Source organism: Sceloporus undulatus, unplaced genomic scaffold, assembly GCF_019175285.1.
Source record: "Sceloporus undulatus isolate JIND9_A2432 ecotype Alabama unplaced genomic scaffold, SceUnd_v1.1 scaffold_20, whole genome shotgun sequence".
NCBI lineage: Eukaryota > Metazoa > Chordata > Lepidosauria > Squamata > Phrynosomatidae > Sceloporus > Sceloporus undulatus.
In genome coordinates, this window is record NW_024802942.1 from 1,247,001 (window position 1) to 1,266,588 (window position 19,588).

At 41.2% G+C, this 19,588-nt stretch overlaps 1 protein-coding gene across 3 annotated transcripts in view; it reads left to right on the forward strand.

The window, feature by feature from the left end:
• Positions 1 to 19,588, forward strand: part of LOC121917492 (trophoblast glycoprotein-like) — a 100,024-nt gene that overhangs the window by 14,729 nt on the left and 65,707 nt on the right. The window lies entirely within an intron of this gene.

Genomic DNA, 19,588 nt, shown 5'->3' on the forward strand with positions numbered 1-19,588 from the left:
CTTCTCCCCCAAACCTAGACTTTTGGGCTTCCCTGTTCACTTCTATTCTGGAGCAGGTCTACAAATATATCAGAATTCTTATGCATGGGACCTTGTCTTGATGGGCCAAAAGGCCTATCCCTGTCCTTCACTCCTTGTTCTGGTGTCATCCTGTTTGGATAATGCAAGCAGTCTGGACAACATCTGACATGTTCCACTCTAGAACCGGGATTTAATAGCCTTAAACCACATTTTAAAACTTGCCTGTTGATCTTCTGGGAAGATTGGAGCCCTCTGTTCTTGCACTGTGACAATTGTCCGCATGGGTGTCCTCTGTGTCTGCCACTACTGTGGGCCATGTGATCATTGCTGGACACTCTGTTCTGACTTCAGAAGTGAATGACGTGCAATGGCAGCAGATGCACCAGGCGGCTCTCAGCAGGACACCTGTCTAGACAGACATTGCAGTGTGGGAACAGAGGATCAGGTAATGGGAGATCAGGGTGGCTACAGGGCCAGGATACTCCAGGCTGCCCCAGAGTATCCTGACCTGTGCACTCAGGGCTTATGTCACGTACTGGCTGAGTTAATCACAGTATAATGATGTTGACAGGACTGAAGCATTTTCAGTTAGTCTATTAAAAACTCATAGCAATTCCATTTTGGGGGGGGGGGGGGGGGGGCTTACATACGATTTGTCCACAAACCAAAATATTCCATTTTCCAGGACTATCCCTCCTTTTCCACTGATACCAGGCATCCTCACAGAACTGATAATAGCTCATGGCTGCACACATTGGCTCATTATCCAGTGCCAAAAATGATAAACAATCCTTCCACCCAGCCTTACCATTTGTGTAGGACACCGATTGACCAGTATTACAAAGCATATAACAAGTGTATGGCTAGCAAACATGGCAGGTTCTGTGATCTTTACAGCCTAAGAGATGTATTTATTTATTTATTTATTTATTATGTTTATACTAGCTGTTTACCAAGGGTCTCAAAACAGCACAAGGAGTTCCTTTCCTCTCTTTCAGACACTTTCAACAACCCTGCGAGGTACAACAACACTGAGAGGGATGGGCAGGAATCCTGTTGAGGCATTGTGCTATCACAAGCAGTCATGCTTTCGCTGAGGTTTCAGAGTCCATTCCCTTAGTACAGCCAACCATTCTGCAAGCACACACAGCCATCTCTCTCAGTCTGGATGTGGTAGCTGGGAATGTCACTGACTTCTGTGCAGTGGATGAAATCAAGGCCACGGCACACAATGTGCAATTGATTGCACAACTGTCAGATTCACCACAACAATGCTGGTTTGTATTTATGCTAAGGCTGGCTGGCCACAGGAAGAGTGAGGCTGACTCAGGGTTATCTGGTGAGTCTTATGGTTAGTTATGGTTAATTTAATCTCCTGCTCTGACTACATGCTGACTTGCATTACACAACATTGGACAATGATTGTGAGGGATTGACTGCAATCCTGAAAAAGAGAAAGAAAGGGATTCTTATGCTCAGTGTGGCTTTGCCACCCTCTTCCTCAACAATTTTCCTGCTCATATTGGATTATGGGTTTTTTTTATTTTTTATTTGCTATGTATTGTGTTAACAGGATCCCAGTGGTGCCCTCACCAGGCTGTCTACATGCATAAAGGGACTCATTAGATGGCAACCATTCTGTAAAAGGAAATCCCACTGAAATAAGTATTTAATGTCAGGAAGCCAAATTTGCAGTTTACATTGTAAACCAACCTTCCAGTCACTCTGTTTAGCTGCATGTAATTAGTTCTCTCCTTTATGAAACATCTAATCCCTTGAAGATTAGTGTGCACATTGTGGATTTGTGGCATTAACCAAGAGATAATTGCCCCTAGTCCCTATAGATTTTTTTTCTTTTCATTCTATTGAATTACCCATAGTCATGGCCTACAGGTAAATTGGAAGCTGTTTACATTTTGATTTACCAATGTTCTCTCAACAGAGCAAAAGAAAAAGGGAAATATCATATGTGTGCTAATGGTTGCTTTTGTTTTAAGCACACACCCCATCACTTTTGTTCTTCAGTCAATGTGTGTTTACCTGGAGCACAGTGCTGCCCTTTATTTATACCTTTAAAAAAATCTTATAGATGAATATTCACAGATCACAGAAAAAATCAAAACTTGTGTTTTACTTCAGCTACTAAGAGATTCACTTAGTTGCACATACATATGTAGTTATGCATATGTAAGTAAGTACTCCTGGCCTGACCCTCTGGCCCACCTTAACAACCAATAGTCAGATCAGCAAAGGAGATCTGTTCAGCTCCCAGTCTTCAAGAAAGAGAATGCTTCCAACCCTCTCCCATGAGCAAAAAAGGCTGCAAAAAGTGTTTGTGACAGAGATCCTGCTTTGAATTGTCACAGCGTCACTCACTGCTGGAAGTGGGATGATCACCAAGACCTTAAAATCCCCGGTACCCCAAACCAATGTGGTGTAGTGATTTGAGTACTGGACTAGGACTTGACACCAGGGCTTGAATCCTTACTTGGCCATGGAAGCCCACTGGGTAAGTCATACTCTCTCAGCCCCAGAAAGGTAAACCCCATCTGAACAAATCTTGCCAAGAAAAACCCGTGGTGGGTTCACTTTGTGGTCACCATAAGTGAGAAATGACTTGAATGTACACAAGACCAACAAAACATTTTATCACACACAAAAGAAGTTCACTTTGGGGTGCAGCTTTTGCTTCAAAACATTGTTCTGGAGGTGAGAAACCACCTTGAAATAGGGTGTTGGTTTTTGGTTTTTTTGTTTGTTTGTTTTTGGCTTTAAAATGCCTCCACCAAATAACAGCCATGGTGGTGCAATACAACCCACGCAGGGCTGGCAAGTACTGAAAATGGCCATACAGTCCTCAATTAATGACCACCATAGAGAAATGTTTACTCAATGCACTTCTAAAAAGTGTTGTTGTATGCTGCATCATTCCTCTGCAAAACCAACGTGTTATGCCCTTGATATTTACAAAATCTACACATTTCAGGCACTGCTCTTGTTTGCGAAACATTGGCCCCATTCCCACATGGTATATAACGCTACGAATATTGCTGCGATTCTGGCTCGGATTTTTTTTCCAAGTCGTAATCGAATCTGAGCCATCGTTCCCATTAAAAACGGGTGCAAACAGACCCAGGTTTTATTACCCCTGTTTTTGTTCCCATTGGTATTTTCCCCATGATAATTTGAAGCGGATTATTTTGCTCCCCAATACCATTGCCCTTCCGGAACCTCTTTTTTTTTTTAAAGCAGCTGTCCATCAAGCGCCTAAGCACTTGACGTCAGAACCAATCAGTCACTTAGGCGCTTTTCCCCTCTGAGAAAGGGAAAAGGGAGCCTCTATTCACCCCAAATCCCTTTGCATCCCAGGCTCTTCTGTGTTTTTCCCAGAGTCCCTCTGGAAGAGAGAAGGAGCCTCTATTCACCCCAAATCCCTTTGCATCCCAGGCTCTTCTGCGTCTTCCCATAGTCCCTCTGGGAAAGAGAGAAGGAGCTTCTATTCCCCCCCAAATCCCTTTGCCTCCCCCATTGCTCCCTGGGCTGTCTGAGGGGGGGGGCGATCAAGCAGGCATGTAATGCAAAGTCGATCTGCTGCTCAGGCAGTGAGGCAGAGGCAAAAAAGAAAAAAAGAAAAAATAATAGTTAAAAATGGTGTTCAATGAATGTGGAGCAGGGGGGAGGTTGCAGGGGGGTAATGTGGTTACTGCATTTGGAGGTCAATGTAGCGTGATCACCTTACCCTGCTTCCCACTCCATCGGGAGAAAGACTATGCAAAAGGGAGAAAATGGCACTGGTTATGCAGGAAAGAGAACGAGCGAGTGACACCCCCAGGCCAGCCCCTTGAGCACTGCTCCTCCCATCCCCAAGTTCCTGAATCAGACACCCTTGTCGTTCCCATTCATTTGTCCCAAATCAGACTCAGGAGGCACAGGAAAACCCTCTAAAAATGTGCACTCTTTTTAAATCAGTTTATCCACCACTGATTTGGGTTTTCCAAGGAAAAATCAAATACATGGGGATCAGATCCGAATTCCTATGGGAAAGAAATAGGTGCAATGAGGATCAAACGCGTGCTCAGATGGGAACGATGCACCCCTAATTCGAATCTTGATCCACGTTATAAGCCAGTGGGAATGGGGCCATTGTTTCTGTTCTTTCCGTGGCAGTGCTTCTTGTAGGTTAAGCTTTAAAAACTTGGATGAGAGGGTCTGTTGGTGTTATTTCACTTTCAGGTAATATTGTTCTGTTTACAAGTGCAGCATTACTCAAGGTCAGACAGCCTGGCTAAGCTTATTCACTGATTTTTTGATGGACACTCTCCTGACCTTCTGCCAGAGAATGTCAGGAAAGAGCAGCTTAGTTTTCCTACGAATGATCAAGATAATGAGAATATTCAACCCAAGATAGGAATCCCCTTGACATTTGGAAAGAATGGCAGTAGAAGCTTTATAGCTATTTTAATGCTTCTTTTTATATCACTGAACATGTTAACATTTTCCTAAACTTATATTTTCTTAATACATTAGTTATCCTAGATTGTTCAGAGTTTTGGCCCAAATAATAATAATTAAAAAATCTTGCCCAGGCACTTTAAAATATTTGTTCAATAAGGTGGTTGGGATAAAAAAAAAAAAAGAGGTATTTGTGTATATAGAAATGAGTTGTTTAGCGATTATAGCAGAGTTGCAAGGGATGAAGTAGCTGTGTCAAGTAGGAAATGATAAGATAATAGGGGAAGGAAAACTACAATATGACCCCCATATCTACAGGGGATACATTCCCAGGCTCATCATGGAAATGTAAAACTGCAGATTATAGCGAACCCTATTGAAATGAATTGCATCCAATGGAAGTTGACCATAGAAGGTGTCAGTACCTCCATCCCATGTGCAGAAGCTGACTGGACAGGTAGTTGAAGCCTCCTTCCATAGTGACAATGAGGGTTGTCACTGCTGCCCCCCCCCCCCCAAACTGTGCTGCCTGAAACAGTGACCTCATTCTGTCAGATAGGAGAGCTGGCTGTTTTTCGTGGTCACAACATTGTAACAGGGATTCTATAGCTTCCCCAAATGGACTTCTCCTTTCCATCCTTTGTTTCTCTCACCATGGTGTGGTCTTTTTAAATATAATTATAATAACAACATTATAACACTGTTTTATTGACCTGTACTTCTTGTATCCTTATGTTTATTTTCACCCTGCCATTTCCCACAAGCTAGGACTTGAAGTGACTTACAAAAGGAAATACAAGTAAAAACAGATGGAAAAACACCCCAAAATGTATGTTTAGCATGAAATTAAACTGTATAGAATTAAAGAGAGTAAGGGGCTGTACAAACAGCCCTGAAGGGGCAGCCTCCAGCCGCCTCTTTCCTAGCTGGATCGGGGCCGCAGCAACCTCACACCGCGACCCTGATCCAATCTTGTAGGGCACAAAAAGGATCCGCAAAAAGCAGCTCCTTTTTGCACCCTCGAAAGGACGCCATAGCCTTGGCAGTGTGGCTATATGGTGCTCCTTCAGCAGTGTGTCATCAACACAGTGCCGGAGGTGTGCCATGATACTGTGCGCTGTCTGGATCAGCACACAACATCAGGGCACCCTGGGGGGCAGAGTCAGGCATGCCTCGTGAGGGTGCTGTGCCCTGACTCTGCCCCCGGGCCAGTCTTTCAGGCCAGTCTGTAAAGGGCCTTAGTGTGGTGGAGTGGTTGGATGCTGGACTATGACTCTGAAGACCAGGGTTCAAATGTCTGCTTGCTCATGCAAACCCACTGTCTTGACCTTAAGCAAGTCACACTCTGGGTTTGTCTACATGAGCCTAATAATCTAGTTTCCCCCCACTCTCATGTCATCTTGTCTACATGGTCAAAAGCCCAATCTGAATGTGGACTGTCTTCATGTGGAAAATCCAGTCTCACAGAGAATCTGGGTCATCCCTCCCTAAAACCGCAGTTTTAAAAACTCACCATTTACTCCCGATCTTCTCAGAAAATCTGGAAACTCCGGGGTGACACTGAGTGGCTGTTTACATGGCATCATACTGTATTGCCCACCAGTGGCACTAGCGGCACAAATCACTCCTCTGAGATCAGACTGGGGTGCCCAGTCATGGCATCAAAGCTGGGTGGGTTTTATTGTGTGCTCTTTCTACTCATAGTCATGTATAAAGTCTTCATTCATCATCTAATAAATGCAGTTGTTTTTATGTTCCCCTGAGCAATTCAAATAAATGAGTTTGAACTATATCTAAAATTTGTCCCAAAATCAATTTTAGTTGCTGTCCTTTGTGCTCTATCTGAACTCAGGGGTCAATCACGAATCCTTTTCTTTTTTAGTGGAACCATGTGCATAACCTCACTCACACATTCTGGGTTTGTTATTCGCACTATAGAACCGCATCTCTGCACATCTCTGGAAGCTCAGTTGCTCACATGTGCCAGCACTCAAATAAAGATGGAGTCAACAATGTGAATGTATTTGAAATGGGTTCCAGGCATACAGAGGTTAATCCCAGGTCTATTCACACCAGTCGTTCACACTGCTGAAGATGTGAATCTTTTTTAAAAACTCGGGTGTGAAATGGTATGGTTTATCCCAGGTTAAGTGGTATTTTTGGCAGCCTCCTCAAAAAAAAATTAGTTGGGTGCACTCTGAGACCCAGTGCAGTGTAGTTGTTTGAGCATTGGACTAGGACGCTGGGAGACCAGGGTTCAAATCTTGTCTTGGCCACAGAAACCTGCCTCAGAGAACGGCAATGGCAAACTCTGAAGAAACTTGCCAAGAAAACCCCATGAGATGTGAATGCCTTAGGGTCACTATAAGTCAGAAATAATTTCAAGGCACACAACATATTCAACCCAGATTCAGGATGCAAGTGAACAACAGAGATTCAACCCAGATTCATCCCAGTATATTTTCACTGTCTGAATAACCTCCTGGGGTGGTTAAAATAGAATGGAAATGTAGATGGGGGGGGGGGGGAATATGAAATCTCAAAGAGTTTATTTTACAGTCAATGTAATATTATTATGGATAACATAAATTCAAAAAGCAGATAAAAATGCCTTCATCTGAAACTTTCACTGCATAATGGGAAAAGGATGGATTAAGTTAGGATTTCAGAAGGCAAGCTCATAGGGATAGTTGCATCTGTTAGGAACAAAATAGATTGCTAGGTGGATATTGCTTAAAGAATGTGCCAGCATCAAAAAGATCTGACATTTTGATAGGGCTTCTTTAAACAGTTTTTGTAATCTAGAAGATGAGAGAAATCTGTGTTTCTACATTTATTTCTTTATTTCCTCCAAAGTTACTTGTCACTATTCTATTGAAGAAGGAATTAAAGTGGTGTACAATAAAAGCAATGAAATGTAACACTAAAAAAAGATGATTAAAATCAATTTAGCAGCCAATACCACTGAAGCAACAGCAGAATATACTGGAATATTCTGAAACAAACAACTTATCAGCAAATGAAAGAAAATATCAAAATTATGAAAAAGCTACAGAAAGGAAAGAAGCATTTGCCAGCTGATGAAAGATATGGCTTGGCCAGCTTCCAGACTGAAAACCTAACATTGGAAGCGTCCTCCAGATGATTCCTCAAGGTATGTAGATAACACAAGCCTGAGTCACGAGATGAGGGGAAGGAGAAGAGCCTGGAATGCGTAGAGATGTAGGTGTTGATGTCTACAACTGAATGTTCATCCCTGGTCATGCATTTTGTTTACATACTAGCATCACAGCCATGAGCTAGAAAACCCAGCGTAGCCACAGCAGAGAGGGGAAAGTGCAGTTCATGGACCATATGACACCCCCTGGGACTCCATTTTGTGGCACCCAAGGTCCCTCGCTTTCTTCTCATTAATAATTTTTGTGGCCAAAAAAGTTCAACCAAAAATTTATCAAAAACCACCCAAACCAACACCGATAATAGTTTGGGTCTCCTTGGTCCTCATAACATAAATTTATCCATATTTTGACCACTACCCAGAAACAGAAGTGACACAAGATCCAATATGGATACTTGGGAGTAATGAGGGGATGGAATGCCCCTACTTCAGCAGTTTCCCAACTCAATCTAGGGCATCTTAAATTACACAGAGGGAAAGATGGGAAATAGTGTTCCTATCATATGTACATGGGGTTTAAAAGGTTATAACATCTTGGATTTATGTTCATAATTCCAAGATGTTCATGGGATTTTGTAATAGATTTTTCATGCAGTCGGAACCATCCTTTTCAGATACATCCAGGTTTGTGGCTATAAAAAGAAGCAATAGGTCTGGACTAGCCACCATGGCATACACCTTTGCACTAGTCTGATTCACCTTTCAATGCTTTTATGACAGTTGCTACTATATTATGCTATATTGCATTTGCTTTCTGTGAAACTATTTATAGAATGAATATGCTTCAAGCTATATTCGTTTTAGAGACTATCACTCAGAGCTTTCTCATTTAACTATGAAATCAGCTATCTCACTGCTGCTTTAGTTAACCTGCAAACAGAAAAACAGTGCATTACCACATACAAAGAAAAGATGTCTTTGAGCAAGACTTCATGGAAATTCAGTCCAAAAAGTAATACCAATGATAAAATGCCTTTCTAAGCAGGAGAAAAATCTACACCTCATTTTCCCATGGTAAAGTGAATAAATGATTGTATGCAAAGGAATCTTGCAGCACCTTTGAGACTTAGTGACCAAAAGACATTGTAGCATGAGTTTTCATAGACTTGGTCTACCTTCTCTATGAAAGCTTATAATACATTTTTTGCTCAATTAGTCTCAAGATCCCTTTGCATACTGATATTCCAGACTAACATGACTGTGTATCTGAATAAATTGTTCAGGACTTTCCAAGAATCCTCAGTTGTCATTCCAACTCTTTGCTCTTTTCTGCTAATAGTATAGTGAACGGAAATAAATTCACATTCAGATGGAAATAAATGCTCTGTTTAGAAGTACAGTCCTATATCTACATACTTGTAAGTCATTGATGCTAGTCAGTGTATACTTTCCACCCTTCCCTTACACAGGGGATCTTTCCAGACCCGCCCCCCCATAAGGGAAATTCCACGAATGCTCAAGCCCCCTGAAAACAATGGGGCTTGTAGAAGCAGTGCAGCGTGGTGTGTGTGCCATGGGCGCCTTCACCATGGCCTTTTCTGGTGCACAGCTTTCAATGTAAGATGAAAGTCACGTATGGCACACCCAAGTATGACATGGGCACACTGTATAGAGTTGCCATTTGAAGTTGGATGATGGTGACAATCATGCTGTGACAAAGTCAATGAGACTGATGGAGTCAGCAGTTTGTACTTTGGGCCATTCAAAGCAAAGCTGCTATAAGAAAATCAGCAAGCAGATTCCAGATATCTACAAAGTCATTTCTTGCATGTGCACCTGGATGATGTTCTTATATCTTCAGTCTCCAGCAAGAGATATTTGTAAACAATGCCCCTTTAAAAATAAAGGGACATTGTTTAGGATAAAGGTAAAGGTATTCCCCATTGACAAGGTTGTCATCATGTACGACCATAGGAGGTGGTGCTCATCTTTACTAAGGACATCTCTCAATTTCAAAAGAAAAGAAAGTAGGGCCAATTCAGAAATGAACACAGGTATGTGGATGGTTATCACACCACAGAAGAACACAGTGCCCATCCCAAAGCCAAAGCAGTGCGGATGCTAAAGAAATTATCATATGAGTACGAACCCTTTGTAGTAGAGAATTTGAATTAGCATCCCTGCATATGCGCAGTGAATGCAGAATTGGATCGTGACCTTTTTACATTTCCCATGGGGCTTGCTTCCTGTTCCCGTGGTTATGCCTTGTTTCATGTTATTTGTTAATTCGTTACCCTTTATTTCACGTTATTTAGGCAATTCATGTTATTTGTTCATTCATTACCCCTTATTTCACATTATTTAGATAAATTCAACAATTCAAAACCAGTCCAAAGCAACTTGTTGATAAGCATGCACTTCATCCCAGGAGCAGTCACTGACATACTCCAGTTCCTTGTGCCCTCATGACAAAACATACACCTCACGCATGATCATGTATAATAAGTGAAAGCTATCAACTGCTTTCCTAGAAACTCACATTTTCAATATCCGGGGTGGTTCTTTTTTAAATGGTGAACTGCTGCTACATTTATACAAAAGTGTGATGATTGAATTTAATCAAAGGTGGAAATGTTATTTTGGGACATACTTAACATTTTCCAAGCTCTCCTTCTACTGTTTTAAACAGCTTGGGCTGCTCCGCTGTCTAAGGAAGCACTGAACAATGCGTGGGCCAAGGACTATATGCAGTGGCTAGGGGAGTACAGTAACTTTTTATGTTCTTTGATGTCCATCCTTGTTGCCACTTTCGCCAACAGAAGCAGGCTGCAGAAAGCTGACAGGGAAACCAAAATGGCTCCTTACTTCCTTCCACTTCTAGAAGAGAAGCAGATGTTCTATCCTGCCTGCCTGCAGAGCAATATAGCGTAAGTAGGTAGCACCCTCCTACACAATAGGAAACCACCATGGCTGCTGCCAAATTTTAATGACATTTGAGTCAGTGATTGGCTTTTCAGTGGCAGCTACCAACTCCCTGTGGCAAAGGCAGTCGTGTGTCAATTTCTATAAATAGGAGAGATCCAATATGCCCATCCCCACTGAGAACTTGCCCACCAGTGATGGAAATATTGCCAAATGTATAATCAAGGTTTTTCTTTTCTCTCCATATTTTCATCATTCAACCCTGCATTGTGTTACTTCTAATGATGCAGTTCCTCCTTTTATAGCATTCACAATAATGAAAAAAAGGTATACAGTGATAGTATTAATATTTGAGTTAAGGAGTATGTGAATTAATTTTAATGGATTTCAAATCATTTTTAAGTTTATTTGATCTACGCTGGACATGAGAGACAATCTAATTATCCATTAAATGTAGTCCTAGTTGGGCATTAGGAAGTAGATATTAAAATGTACCATACTGGAGACAGAAGATAAAGAAGTGTAGAGATTTCTTATGCAAAAGAGAGCTGTCACTTCCACATCTGTTTTCCTTCAGATCTGTTTCCATACAGGCAAATCAGCCTGTCAGATACATAATCTGTTCTTCCTTTGAGTTTCATTGAAGGCCAGTTAGCCCTATTACTGGAGAATCATATTTGTTGCAGGTGTACACATTTATGTTTTCTGCAAATCATAAAATAAAACACAAAGGAAAAGCAACTATCTGCAACATGCAGTGGACATACGCCAAGGGCCAGACATACCATTAACCAGGGACAAAAGATTGCCTTATGAGCATGTAGCCACCCTGCAGAATTAAAGCAGTTTGACACCACTTTTACTGCCATGACTTATCCTACAGAATTGTGGGATTTGGAGATTGGTGAAGCACTCACGCCACCCCTCTAATGATGCCTTATTACAGGGGTGGGCAAAGTGTGGGCTGACATACCCACACCATTACTATTTTTGCAAGCCAGTTTTCAGGTGATTCCTCCCCCCTCCCAATTTAACTAAAATCGGCCCAAACAACAGCAGTTTGCTTCTCTTACCTCTCCAAAGCCCCCTAAACCAATCAAAGCCCTATTATTTCATTAACATTTTTTGAGATCTGGATTCTCTCACTTTGAGCTGGAGTAAAGGATTTATGTGGTATTTGTTTCAAATGGTGTTGGATAGGAGCAACAGCAGTACAGACAACGGTAATTCTATCAATCATGTATGGACCATTTACTTTGCTACTGTTTTTCACTTGTGGCTAGGAGTATGATGAAAAGGTTCAAATTGCAATTGACTGATCCACTGGGTTTGCCTTTCTTTTTTGCCTGTCTGATGTTCCATAAACAATACTCAGGTTAGCTGAAGGAAAGTCAAGGCATTTGCTATTAAAAGAATGGGCCAGGGAGATGAAAATAATTTAAAACTTTTTTGTAAACTTGTAATCACTGGGGAACCAGCTGGTTAAGGTTAAGGATTGCAAAGAAGATGGAGCAGGTTCTTACAGAAATTGCTGGTTTATTTCATTCTCAAGTGTTTAATTTTCCTCAAGCCACACCTATTGCCCAATTAGATATTTAATATAGCTCCAATGAAAATGTCACTAACAATCTATGATACCCATTCACATTTATTCCTTCCATTCTCTCTCCATGGGGAAAACAAAGAAACATTGTCTGTCTGCAGTTTCACCTCAGGCAGCTGTTGGCAATCTTTAGCAGAACACATTTGTGTGTGTGTGTGTGTTTTCCTCTCACCCCTTCCTTTCTCTATAATACTCATGTATCCTTAATATGGCTGCTATTAGATGCTAGCCTTTCCAAAAATACTCACTAGCCTTAAAAGGAACGTCTGTGCTCTCCATGCAAAAGGAACTCCTGCGTCAAATCTTCCAATAGCTGTGAGTTTCAAAACAACTGTCTGTAAAACTCCTGCCATTTTATGCATAAATGCCTCATGTTCTGTCCAAAGGGGTGCCTCAGCATATGGCTGCTGGTATTTTCTTTGAGACAACTCTACCCCACTATTTTGCATTAATTTACTGAGAAAGAAGGGGGGGTTGAAATTCATGAACTACCCCAATATTCTTTGGCTAGCTGCTGAGTAATGTCAACTCATTACATAACAGTTCTATACAATGGGGTGGGGTGGGGGAGAGACTTTACTGTTCAAGAATTATGGTGGGAATTATGTGTCCCTGCAAATGGTACTGCTGTGTGAGTCCCAGCAACTCAAACCAGAATAGCTGGAAATAAGAAATGTAAACCTGCTCCTGGTTTAAAAGAGCGTTTCACCTCTGTTTGAGTCCTAGCAGGCTCCATGAGGTGCCTAACAAACAAAAAGGTGAGAATGGAAAATTCCATCTGGACTACAAAACAGAAATTCAAATTATGGGGGAAGACAATGATCTTAAATGGTTACCAATACCTGGGGATCAAATGCTGATTTTCAAAACTCTACCCCCAGATCCCATGGGCTTGAGAGAACTTTGTTCCTGTTGTTTGCCATCACACCACCTTTTCAATCCTATGAATGAGAGCCCTCCAAGAGATCCTGGCAGCATCCGTACTGTAGAAATAATCCAGTTTGACATAGTTGAAATACCATGGCTCCATCTTATGGTATCCTGAGAACTGTAGTTTGTTGTGGCACCAGAGCAACCTGACAGAGAAGGCTAAGTGTCTCACAAAGCTACCATCCACAGAATTCTATAACACTGAGCCATGGCAGTTAAAGTGGTGTCAAACTGGATTATTTCTGCAGTATGGATGAAGCCCCTGTTATTAAAACTCTGCTTAGATCTTGCAAATTCAGGGTTGTGGCTCCCTTGACTGGCTCTATCCATCTGTAATAGGCCCAAGACATACGAGTGGGAAGCGGCGTGCGGGCACCAATTGTAGGGTTCAGGAGCACACACCAACCACACGCTTCCCAAACCCTAGGACATAACTGCAGGGGCCGCCATCATGACATAAGCAACACACAGATACAGATGTCTCTGCACGACACTTACATCACTGATGCATCATAGTGCGCCAATGGCACACTCGTGACATCCACTGCTCAGACTTAAAAGAACCCGTTTTTTCCAGGTTCTTTTAGGTGCGAAGGGGCACCACGCAGTTTGGCTGCTGCAGCATCCCTCAGAAACAAAAACGGGCAGCTCCACCCCTTTTGAGGCGGTCTGTCCAGCCACACAGTCTTCATTTTTTCTATTGCCTTCAACTTTACCAAGGATACAACCGCTATGTGCATAGGATCACAGGTTTGAATGGCAAATGGAGATTGGAGTGGGGCCAAAAGACACAAATCTTTATTCCCCCCTCCATCTTTAGACAATTCAGTTGTGAAAGTTCTAGAATTGATTAATCCAGAAATGGAGACAAGTACTCATAATTTTAGCCAGTGCCCAGACTGCTGCAGAACACCTAGAACATAATAACATAAGTCCATGCACACTCTCTTTTACACCAAATGATGCAGCTCAACTTTGGAAACTTATTTTCTGTCCTTAAACAAATTTTGCTTAGGTACAGCTAGTACAAGGCTAATACAATTACTGACTTGTCCTGAATAAATATTCCTTGCCATGTTCTACAGTACTTACAATGACGACTAATAACTACTTGTGGTCTTTGGTTATAAATACACTCCAAATAGAAGACAGGAATATTGGTAATATATCAGCCCCTGTCAAAAAGTAGCTAAGCTTTCAAGTACCATAGCCTTTCAGAATTTGGAAGGAGGAAGGGATCAGAAAGGGAGGTGGTGTACTTTGAAATGTTTGTATTCAGCGCAAGACTTTGCATTGTTTGTATTAACAGAGAAGTCGTTCTTAAATGCCAGCCCTTATGTAACACAAATTGGCAACAGCCTTTTTGAGTGTAGATGTTTCAAATATAGTTTTAAATCATTTTAATATTGTCAATAGTTTAATCCCATTTCAATGTTAATTTTTTTTGTATGTTTTAATGTATTTTTTAAAAAATTGTAAGCCCCCTTTGAGTCCCAATTTTGGTAGAAAGGCAGGATGTACATAAATACAACAACAACAACTGAAGCATGCATGTAGAAGACGGTGGTATCATCAATCTTTTGAAGACACCAGGATTTAGTTCAACGGACAAAATGTATGGAGGGTGGAAAACTTAAAAGGAATGGGACTAGCACTGAACACACTGAATTTTTGTTGTTTGGGGACATTGTTATATCCCCCTGAATTTTGCTATTTGGAGAAAATGGACCTTCAAGTGGAATGAGACTGTACCTTGAGCAGTAAAAAAAAAGTCTCACTGTGCATGTCTTGTAAGAATACACACACACACACACACACACACACAGCCCAATAAACTGAAGCAGAATCCTAATAATAAGATGAAGCTTCTGTGGACTGATGGTTCCCAAGTCTTCTGTAGCTGTTTTGAACTGTTGATATGTTTTGTCCTATTCAAATTATATATTAATTTTTAATTTGGAATTGTCTACATTGGTTATATTATTTTATCCATTTCGCACCCTATGATTCCATGGTAAAAGGGCAAGTTTATTAAATAAGTAAAAGGTCAATATGCTTTGCAGTCAGTTTAACCCACTGTCTCTTGATCTCTTATTCTCCTATCTGATAACACTTGCAAAATGTAGGTATTGGCTAAATACAGTGGGGAAAGGAGACTAAGAAGACTGTCATTAACAGGATATTGCAATTTAGATTTAGAAACCAGAAGTTGTACCTGTTGCCACTGAACTGTGGATAATGCTGAAACGACTACAGGTTTAATCTTCCTTATCCAAAATGCTTGGGACCAGAAGTGTTTTGGGTTTTGGATTTATTTATTTATTTCTTTATTTATTTTGGATTTTGGACTACCTGTATTTGCATATATGTACACAATGAGCTATCTTGGAGATGGGACCCAAGTCTAAACACATAATTCATTTATGTTTCATATACACCTCAACGTGTATTACTATTACTGCTAGTAGTACCAAAACAAACAAACAAAAAACCTACCCATGCTGTGTTTCCTGTCTTCTTACTAACACTGCAAGTCAAAAATGACTTGAAGGAACACAACAACAACAACAACCTTGTATTAAAATGTTCTCCACTTCAGGATGAAAACTGATGTGTGCACAGGAGAAGGGAACAAGCAGTGGTATAGTTTATTGTAAAGAAATTGAACAGGACTTCAGGCAGGGGAAATACAGAGGTTTAACACACACTGAATGATGCTTTTCAACTTTAAGCTCTCTTCAGTTGCTCCTGTGATATCATATAAACCTGTAGATAGGAACAAATAGAGTTCATTTCACTGGAACAACTCGGTATGGGAAGTGGCCACTTGAAATTTAGCAAACTCAAAGAGTATTACAGTGAAGGAGGGCTAAGGAAGAACTCTGAAAGCTGGATGTTGTGACAAATGGAAGAAAAAGGATGCTGGTTCATAGAACAATGCCTAGGAAAGGTTGAAGGCTCAGGAGAATGGGGAGGGGGGACCTCAGAGCAAGAAACAATGAGGTCTCACAGCCCACAAAAAGGAGGCATTCTACTCAGAAGTAGTAGTGGAAAACAGAAGTAATATAGGCAAAAGAGAGGTATAATATCTCATTTGGTACTAAGGGCCACTTAGACCTGAATAGAAAAACACATATTAGATAGAGACAACTGTTGTTATCCCCTATAAGCCAATATGATGCTGGAAGAGCTTTGGGAGGAAACTGTCTGGGAGTTTTTACAACCTCAAGGTATAAACATTTTCAGTATCTTGGATCATTGTGATACCTCCAGTACACAACCATGTCAAACACATGGTATAACTGCTTTATTTTGGTATATGAATGGGAGAACCCCATAAGCATTTCTGTCTTGCCCTGGTAACAGAAATTAAATAAAAACAAGTACATAGCCAAAAGGTATAACATGTGCTGATCCCCAAAAAATCTGCCTGTGAGGTGTCCATCTTTCTCTGATCTGGAGGAGCAGGCCCTGAGGCTTACCAAGTGATGCAGTGTTCCTCATTACCCTATCCTTATTTTATAGTTACTACTGAAATATTCCCAGACTACCCTACTTAGATGAAAATCTACAGAGTAGAGCCTGTGGTATTCTTGTTTCCTAAATGCTCAAATTATGATGTTAACAGGTTTGCAATTTGATCTAATCAGACATCTCCAACTTCTAATCAGCTTCTCCACCCAGCTAGAGATCATGTTGGCTTGAACTTTTCTGTCTGATAGCTGGCTATGAAAGGCAATGAGGAACCAGAAATCTAGAGACAGAAGGGGAATCCTCAGCCCACCGTCTACCTTCTCCAGGGGCAACTTCTCACACTGTGTCTCAGTGACATATTTTTCTATCCAGCTCAGCCACATCACAGTGCTGCTACCTAATCATTTCCGTGTAAATGGATTTTCCTTGGTTTAAAAAAAAAAATAGAGGGAAGAAGCAGAGGGAAAACACAAGGAGATTACAACTATACAAAGACACTGATTGACAGTTTAATTCATGTGGCATCACGAGCACATGTGATGCTTAACAAATTAGGAACAAGATGTGAAGTCCTTATCTCCAAGGAGTTATAGTCTACAGTTTAACACAACAGAGGAGGGGAAGGAAGGAACAGGATTCATTTGAGGGTTCAAAGAAAAATGGTTGCTGATCATCTCTAGGGCTTCACAGACAGAAAAGATACTGGGAAATTGTATGAGATAGTACTGAATCTCTCCAGCAGAGCAATCAAACTAGTAAAGGAGAAGCTGAATAACCAGTAGTGTCCCAACACAGTTTCTAGCAGAGAAAGAAATTAGCCAGTTTTTTTTTTTAATGCAACAAATGTATAATGGAAACTTTCTCACTGGTTTTGTATAGAGTGCCTTCTTCTTGTGTGGCACTGCATTTTCTCTTAAATTTAGGTTCTCTTCTCCCTTTTACAATCTACACCCCTTTTTTTTTTTTTAAATTAGACCATGTATTTTAACAAGTATTGTAAGTAAAGAGAAAAGAGAAAATGGCTATGATGAAGGAGTGGTGCAGGAAGACAGCATGTGTGGGAAAACAAAACAAACCATGAATCTACAAATATGCAAACTGGCAATCAGCAAGCACAGGCATGCAAAGATTGCTAACACATGCAGAAGAGACCCTTTTTTATGTAGGCCCTGAAATCCAGACTGTTATGTGGGGATGAGGCATGGTCTGAAGGAATCAAAAACTGTCCGAAAACTAAGCAGATTTGGGTCTAATTGGTACCAGGCTGGGAGAATGCCTGGATGCCCTGAGTGCCCATTGTCAGCAATGGGTAGTGTTTATTTTTCAACTTAATGGCCATGCAGGGGAAAATTTTCAGATAGGATTGTTGCTGAGAGAGAAGGATTAACCGTTTCCACATGATGCAACAGTGGTTTCCTCCCTTTAAAAAGAAATCCTATCCTCTACAACAATGAAGCTTTAAAAAATAAGATCCTTGGAAGAAAGGTGAGATTAAGGTTAAATAACTATTGCTTCTTGTAAATTTACTTCTTAGACATATCTTCCTAAATGCCTTCTATGCGTCTCCTAGTGCCAGGCCATAATGGTCCAAGATGGATTGATCATACAGTGACAAGCATGTTCCTAACTGGTGAAAAATGGGATTAACAGCAATTTCACCTGGAGTTTGTCAATGCTTCTGTTTCGATTATCCAAACAGAATTGTTTGGGAGAAACTTGTATGAGCTTTCTGCTTTGACAATTCCTACCAAGGACTTTAATTGTTAAAGAGACTGTGGGGGAAACCTACCATTTAGCCTATGTTTCCCACGGATGTACACTATCTTTTCAAATAGGTTTTCTATACCAATCCCATGATGTTTTCAGGCAATAAAACGCTATTTGAGAAGGCACCACCTTGTTCCACATGAGAGATATTTTATCTGGGCATCTTTGTACAGAAGAAACTCTAGAGGCTGCATAACAGTAATACATTCGCAAACAAGTACATGAATACTAGGGTATTAATTTGAGTTATTTAAATACAAACCCATTAGAGAGCTTTCAGGATGAAATATGATACACTCCTTAAGGCTTAGCAGAAGATGGCATATTATGCCCAGGAAAGGCTGGTTGTAGTAAAGTCAGCATAGCTGAAAGCACCCATGGTTCTAGTACAGTATTAATTGACTTCATTAACATTCATAACTTTATAGATAGTGCATAGGGTGTTTAGCTGATGAAGGCAGTAAAATGAGAATGCAGGCAGGTAGTACACACAACACTCCAAATATCATGCAACATGGACGCAGCCCCCTGAGTAAACAACAGAATGTTCTCAGATGCAATATGAAACTTCAGTAGCTTTCCTTTGAAGACAAGCTTCCAGGGAGTCCATTTCAGCTTCTGCATTTTGCAGCTGGTGCTGGGGGAGTAAGAAATGTATCATGTGAACATGAGGGAAACAAGAACTAGGAAATCAAGGGGATTATTGAAGAGCTTAGGAAAGTTTGTTTTGGGGCCTACAACTTCCGGAATCTTCCAGCTACTATGGCCAGTGGCCATGATGGCTAGGGGATTCTGAGATTCATAGTCCCAAAAAGTAACTTTTGCAGTCCCCAGGAGAGCAGTTCATTCTGCGCACTATGGGCCTCTATAGACGAGTGGCTAAACGCCGCCCCTTTGAGACCCGGATCATTGTCGCAGCAACCACACGCCGTCACAACAATCCACTCCCTGCCATTTGGGTGCTGCACCCGAGGGACGTCATCATGGTGCGCCCTGTGTGTATGGGTGCACACCAAGATGGCGCCTGGGTGGTGCAGTGAGGGTTCGGAATGTGTGGATGCTCGACCCTCACCGCAAGTACAAATTGGCATAAAGTGCTGGTCTGTACAGTTCCTATCTTTATAAATATTTGAAACTTCCAGGGTTGGGGCTGGAGAAGTATAAATAGCATGGGTTGGCTCCAGATTTGATTATACTTACAGCAGACCCACTGAAATCAATGAGACAGTTATGATGACTAACTGAAGTCCCATTGATTTCAGTATCTTTACTCTTAGCACCACGACGTTGTAATTCAACCC